This window comes from Neophocaena asiaeorientalis, unplaced genomic scaffold, assembly GCF_003031525.2.
Source record: "Neophocaena asiaeorientalis asiaeorientalis breed wild unplaced genomic scaffold, Neophocaena_asiaeorientalis_V1.1 scaffold598, whole genome shotgun sequence".
Lineage (NCBI taxonomy): Eukaryota > Metazoa > Chordata > Mammalia > Artiodactyla > Phocoenidae > Neophocaena > Neophocaena asiaeorientalis.
The window spans coordinates 2,633,795-2,641,741 of NW_020173036.1; the positions used below are offsets into that span (position 1 = coordinate 2,633,795).

At 35.5% G+C, this 7,947-nt stretch overlaps 1 non-coding gene across 1 annotated transcript; it reads right to left on the minus strand.

The window, feature by feature from the left end:
* Positions 1-6,873: 6,873 nt before the first annotated feature.
* Positions 6,874-6,976, minus strand: LOC112398128 (U6 spliceosomal RNA). The gene has a single exon (XR_003002926.1). It is a non-coding gene; the product is annotated as a U6 spliceosomal RNA (small nuclear RNA).
* Positions 6,977-7,947: the final 971 nt, after the last annotated feature.

Here is a 7,947-nt window from a genome sequence, read left to right on the forward strand (position 1 = left end):
TTTCACTCACATTCTGGGAGGAGGAGGAGGGGACTAGTTTTTGTGGCAATGACCACTCACCAGTCAATGTGTGGTATGGAGAAAGGCAGAGCCATTTGTACCCATCTATTATTGAGTCTAGACATTCTTGTTTTATTTTATTTTATTTTGTTTTATTTTTTAACTGGAATAATTTTTTTTTTTTTTGCAATAAAAGTTAGTAACTTTGGCTTAACTCCAGGTGATGCTGATAGCCATGCTCTGAGAGTTTTCTACTGGGGACATGTATGTGTGAACCCTGGGGCATGCATGGAGGTGGGAGGGATTCTGAAAGGACTTCCCCAATTCCTCTTCTCCTTCAGTGCCTGACTCTCCAAATTGAGGTTGTTTTTGGATGGAGTTTCATCAGGATTTTCTCAGCTTTCTTCCTATGAGGATGAGCTACTTTATTGGAAAGGAGGATCATAAGTTTACTTTTTGCCTTTTTTAAAAAATTTTAACCTGCAGTCTGGTAGTACTCATGCTGCAGGAAACAAAATGTCATTGAAGGTTTTGGCTTTCAGGTGCACCTATTTCTTTTTGTTCCATTAAAAAAAATAGACTTTATTTTGGCTTCGCTGCGCAAGATCTTAGTTCCCCAACCAGGTATCGACCCCGTGCCCCCTGCAGTGGAAGCCTGGAGTCTTAACCACTGGACCACCGGGGAAGTCCTGAAGTAGACTTTATTTTTAAGAACAGTTTCAGGTTCACAGCAAAACTGAGGGGAAGGTACAGAGATTTCCCATATACCCCCTGCCCCCACTCATGCATAATAGCTTCCTCCATTATCATCCAGAGTGGTACATTTGTTGCAGTTGGTGAACCTACATTGACACAACATTATCCACTAAAGCCTGTAGTTTACATCAGGGTTGACTCTTGGTGTTGTACATTCTATGGGTTTGGACAAATTTGTGATGACATGTACCCATCCTCATATACGGAGTAGTTTCACTGCCCTGAAAATATTCTGTGCTCCCTCATCCCTCCCACTCCCTTAACCTCGGTCAACTGTTGATCTTTTTACCATCTCCATAGTTTTGTCTTTTCCAGAATGTCACATAGTTGCAATAACACAGTATGTTTACTTTTCAGATTAACTTCTTTCACCTAGTATTATAGGTGTACCTTTTACTGCTACAGACGTTTCCCTATTTTCTTATTCCTGGGATGATTTCAATGGGAAGAGGGTTGAGGAGATGGAAGAGGAGCTAGATACCTATGGCAAATTTGCCATTTAAAAATATTTTTTTAACGTTGCTCCCCTTTTCTGGCTATCAAATAACTAGAATTTATTTTTTTAGTTTTGAACTTAACTTTAGAAATTACATTCTTTGTCATCCCTACCTTTCTAATTCCTAGGAGCCTCCAGGTTATTAGTAAATGTTTGAAAAGTTAGAATTTACTTATACTAGTTAATTATGAAATGATCAACTTAATGAGCAAATATTTATTACTATTCCCATTTTATCAATATTTATCCCATAAGTAGTTCATGTGGATTGAAAGTAATATTGGGTTGGCTGAAAAGTTTGTTCCATACACCTTATGAAAAAATACAAACTTTTTGTCCAACCCAATATTGTACTTGAAATTAATTTATAAACTCAAATTACTATCTAATACCAGTTCTTCAATAATTACTTCTAAATTAACAAATGAATGTACTCACTTTCCTGGAAAAATTATTTATTGCCCATTTTCTTTATTGGAAAACAAAAAGATATAATTAATGGCAAACTACAAAGAAGGTGAATCAAAGGACAGAGCTTCACAGCCAACTGAGGGAAAATAGGATTAAAAATCCCTAAATTCTGTTTTCCATCACAAATGTCAATGATTACACCAGAGGCTGAAACATTGTCAGACCTCAGCAAAATTGTAAAGTGGATGAAATTTGTCTTCATCCTCATTTAATACTCTAGTGAATTCCCTACTATTTTTGGCTCACAGGCAAAAAGATTAGATGTGTTACCTTTTGTTAGTTTTTGGTTGTAATTGATAGAAATCAATTCTGTTTGGCTTGAGGAAAATAGGGGATGTTATGGGAAGCATCCTGGAGTGTCTTGTGTAATCACAACAGAGCTGGATATTAAGTCATGAAGGAGGCATCAGGGCAGCTCTGGGAACTTCAGCAGCAGAAGTGCGTAAACTTTCTATCCTGGCACTACCGCAAGTGTGACTCACCTCACATGACATGGTGTCTGTGCTGTGTCAAGCTTGGGCTTCTGTAAGAGAAAGTCTCCAGATACCTGCTTGTTCAAGGGGAAAGGTCACGTGGCAGAGACACAGTCACCTGGGGCTTCCCTTTGTACTGGGTACCCTTTACAGAGTGTGGGAATGAGCCAGGCAGCCACTCCAAGGTGTACCACTTCTCCATGGAGGAAAAGGGGTCTGCTAAAATTGATTACTTGTGGGCATAGGTTATATTTGGAAAGTGTGTTACCATTTCTTTGGCACTATCACATTTGAAACACTAGGATATATTCTTTAGACTAATGGGGAAAAAATGGCAATCAAATCACTGGTAACTTTCATAGATATAGGATACGGGAAGGGATTCTTTGGCCAAGAGAAGCATAGGTGATAGAAGAGAGACATGATCATAAGAGCCAATAAATGGAGTTAAAGGGGGCTTCCCTTGGTGCTACTTGAGAAAGCTCTTGGGATTCTCCTGTTCCTGAGAGTCTTGGGTAAAAGTAAAACATAAGATTTACTACTTGATCCTGGGCAATTAGGCAACCCTATCCCAAGCCATCTGAGTAAGAGCGTCTCTGCTGTTGCAGAGGATGGTGATCCGAATTTATACTCTGTGAGCACTTACTCAAACACCATTCTAGGCCCTTCACTCATTCAATGTTCACAATTGCCCTATCAGATAATACTATTATAGTCTCAGTTTTAACTCTGTGTAAAGCTGAAAGGGAGTTTCTAGCTGGTTTCACCATTCAGCATGTGCATTCAAGTCCCAGGAGAAGCAAACAGTGGAAGAATGTATTACCATATCTCATCTACCCAGTCTGGAAAAGACTTTTGGCATCAGGATTTGTGGGTCAGGAGAATCAGTTCCCCACCCTAAGTTCACGCTGGAATACTCAGTACTTACTAAGATGTAAAATAAATGTTAAGGGCCTTTTCTATTAGATGTACATCTTTACCTGTATATCTGACAAGATTATTTGTTTTGTTTTTCAAGTAGTATTCCTAAGAATAAAGGAAATGGAGGAAAATGGCACCAGAAATAGTCCACAAAATAATTGTAAGGGTTATACAGTACAAACATACCGTTTTATGTTCATAGGATAATAGAATCTGTTGTCATAGAAATATATAATGAAAATATAAAATCTGTTGAGTTTATAACACCCCTGTGAGTTTGGCAGGGTAAGGACTATTGGCCTCACTCACAGAGGAAGAGCCCAGGATTGCTCAGCTGGAAAGAAATAGGCCCCTTATTAGAAATGGCTCATTTAATTCCGAGTAAGACTAATGTATTAGTGACATTTAAGATTTCTTTTAAACAAGGCATCCCTCCCCCTCCCTGCTTAAGAGTTGCTAGAGGGGCCTAGTGGAGCATTATAACTTTTCCCACTGCCCAGAGGTAATAAAGCCATTCTTCTTCCCCTGTCTCAGTGGAGGCCACACAGGAAGCAGTAAGGGACTCTCCTAACCCTCCCAAGGAGATATCAGTCCTGCCTAGAGGGGAGCCAGAACTCTCACCCCTGTCAACACTAACAAGGAACCCCTCTCATTCTTGGGTGTCAGCAGATATGGTTCTTTTTATTGACCTGAAAGGTCGATACCAATGTCAGAAATGACAGGAGATATCACTACAGTTCCTCCATATATCAAAAGAATAATTAAGGATTATTATGAATAACTGTGCACACACAAATTTGGTATCTTAAATGAAATAGTTTAATTCCTCAAAAATACAGCTATCATAATCTACCCAATATAGAAAAATTAGAAAGCCCTATAAATATTAAGGAAATTGAGTTTGTAATGAAAAGAATTCCCCCAAAGAAATATCCAGAACTAGATGATTTCATGGATAATTCTACCAAGTGTTTAAAGAAGAATTAACACCAATACTATACAACCTCTTCCAGAAAATAGAAGAGGAAGGAACACTTCCCAATTAATTTTATGAAGTTACTATTACCTTGATACCAAAATAGTACCAAAAAAAAAAGAAAACCCCACAATGATCAATATTCCTTAAGAATACAGTCACAAAAATCTCTAACAAAATATTAGCAAATAGTATATATATATATACACACATATATATATATAGTAATCCATCATATTAACAGGCTAAAGAAGAAATATTACATAATTATATAATTTGATGCAGAAAAAGCATTTGACAAGATTCAACACTTATTCTTTTAAAAACTCAGAAAAATAGGAATAGAGGAAAATTTCATCCACTTGATAAAGAGCATCTGTAAAATACCTACATCTAATATTATACATCATGATGAAAGAGTGAGTGCTTTACCTGTAAGACTGAGAACAAGGCAAAGAAGTCTCTTTCACACTCTGACTCAACATAATGCTGGGTGTTGTAGACAGTTCAATAAGGCAAGAAAAAGAAATAAAAGCATATAGACTGTAGAGGGAAAAAATAAAACTGTCCTTATTTGCATATGACATGATGGTCTACATAGAAAATTCCAGGGAATCTATGATAACATTTCCAGAACTGATAAGTGATTATATATATATTAGCAATGAACATTGGGACATCAAAATTAAAAATACAATACCATACAATATTGCTCAAAAAATTAAATACTTCGATGTAAATCTATCAAACATGTTTAGGGCTTGTGTGCTGAAAATTGGAAAATGCTGAAGAAAGAAATCAAAGAAAGTATATCATGTTCATGGGTTGGAAAATGCAGTATATTAAAGATATCAATTCTTTCCTAATTAATATGAGTTTAATGCAATTCCTGTCAAATCCCAACAATATTTTTGTAGATATAGACAGAGAATTTAACATTTATATGGAAAGAAAAAGGAACTAGAATAAAACAATTTTGAAAGGAATCTGTGTCCTCAATTTCAAGACATTATATACCTGTAGTAATCGAGACTCTGTGCTATCGGTGAAGGGATAGGTTCATAGCTAATGAAACAGAATAGAAAAGCAGAAATATACCCATATAAATATGCCTGATTGATTTTTGGCAAAAGTGCAAAAGCAATTCAATGGAGAAAAGACAGCCTTTTCCACAAGTGGTGCTAGAGGAGTTGGACATCTATAGGCATAAAAATAAACCTTTATGTAAGTCTCATACCTTATACAACATTAATTCAAAATTGATCATGAGCTTATACGTTAAATGCAAAAATATAAAACTTTCAGAAAAAAAATGATCAAGTTCTAGAGTGAGGCAAAAATTTTTTAGACTTGATAGTAGCAACATAATCCATAAAAGGAAATACTGATAAATTAGACTTTATCAAAATTAAAAAATGTTTTCTCTATGAAATATTCAGTTAGGAGGATAGAAAGACAAGCTACAGTGTGGAGAAGATATTTACAAACAAAATATACAGCATATCCAAGAGTATCTAGACAAAGAACTCTTACTGCTCAACAAAAATAAAAAAGTATTCAATTAGAAAATAGGCAAAATAAGACACATTCCACTGGAGAATATAAAGATGACATATGAAAAGATGTTCCACATCATTAGCCATTAGGAAAATGACAGTTAAAACCACAAGGATATCACTACACATCTATCAGAATGCCCAAAATAATTTTTTTAAAAAGTGACAACACCAACACTGACAAGGATGTGGAGAAACTAATTCATACATTGCTTCTGGGAATGTAAAAAGTACAGCTAGTTTGGAAAACAGTTTGACAGTTTCTTATAAAACTAAACACCTAACTACCATATGACCCAGCAAGTGCATTGCTACACATTTATCCTAGAAAAATGGAAACTTTGCTTACACATCTGTGTGTGAATGTTTTAGCAGCTTTTTTTGTAATAGCCCCAAACTGGAAACAATTCAGATGTCCGATGTCCTTCAATAGGTAAATAGTTAAACAAACTGTTATACACACATATCATAGACTGCTACTACTCAGCGATAAAAAGGAACAAAATACTGATACAAACAACAATGGGGATGAATCTCTAAAGAATTATGCTGAGTATAAAAAAAGCCAATTCCCCAAACTTCCATACTGTATGATTCTACTTATATAACATTCTTGATATGACAGAATTATAGAAATGGAAGATAGATTAGTGGTTGCCAACAGTTAAGGAGAGGGTAGGGGCAAGAGGGAAATGGATTAGGTTATAAAAGGGCAAACTGAGGGATCCTTGTGAGATGGAAATGGCCTGTATTTTGACTATAAATTTCAGTATCCTGGTTATTGTACTATAGTTTTGCAAGATGTTATTATTGAGGGAACTGGATAATGTGTAATGGCATCTTCGTATTATTTTTTACAACTGCATGTAAATCAACAATTATAATAAAAATATATTTAATAAAAGAATAGCAGACTGGCTATATGGTTCTTTAACTCAAGAAAAATTATACAAACAAAAATTTCACAGCCCTGGAATTAAGTTAGGAGAGCCATTTAGAGAGGAATTGGACCTTTCTGGTATTTCCCAGATCCTTTCTTTTTAAAAATTATGATAAAAAATATATACCATAAAATTTGTTATTTGAACCGTCCTTAAGTGTATAGTCCAGTGGCATTAAATTCATTCACATTGTTACGCAACCATCACCAACATCCATCTTCAGAACTTTTTCATCATCCCAAACAGAAATTTCATGCCCACTGAACAGTAACTCTCCTTTCTCCAAAATATGAGTTGCTTCAAGAATTTTCATGTCGTCTTTGTGTAAGGGCCATACTTGTCTCTGTATTGTTCCAATTTTAATGTACGTACTGCCAAGTGAGCACCTAAATCGCCTTTCGGGTGGCTATTTTTTCCACCTATATATCATAGCATCTGGATGATAACCCAAAGACATCATTCCTGGTAGCCCTATGATTTGCTTAACATGCCATGGTTAACAGAATCAATTGTTCGATCTGATTCTTTTGCCTTAAGACAATCTCACAGATATTTTGAGGGTTATGTTTGTAAGTAAATTGATTCAATTTTGAACCATCCACTTCCTCTCTCCACTTGTTGTCTGCTCTATGAAACATATTGTTGGATAACTAGGGTGCTCATTTTACTTTACCTAAAGTTCTGTGTGCCTGTGGATTATATGGACCTGGAGAAATTCTGAGGGAAGGAATATTCTTTCATAATTCAAGAAATCAGCTATTTCAATAAATTATTCTTGGTAATCTTTGTTTCTCTCTCTCTCTTCTTAAAAATATGCAGGATTGTGAACCTTCTGTTTTTAAAGCTTTCTCCTATGTATATAAGTACCTTGAATTCTGGAAATATTTAGTAGAATGTATTCTATTTAATTTCTTCAATGCAGCTGGGATATATTTTGTAAAACTGGTGTCAGAAATTACAATGCTCTTCTCTGATATTGAAGTATTTTGAATATATGAGGCTTTCCCTTAGTGTGGAAATTGGTCACATTTCCTTTTCTAAACAGACTATTTTATTTATTTATTTATCTATCTATCTATCTAATTGGCTTCTTTTAAAAAACATCTTTATTCGAGTAAATTGTTTTACAATGGTGTGTTAGTTGCTGTATAACAAAGTGAATCAGCTATACATACACATACATCTCCATATCTCTTCCCTCTCGTGTCTCCCTCCCACCATCGCTATCTCACCCCTCTAGGTGGACACAAAGCACTGAGATGATCTCCCTGTGCTATGCATCTGCTTCCCACTAGCTATCTTAAATAGACTATTTTTAGAAGAGTTTTAGATTTATAGAAAAGTTGAGAAGATAGTA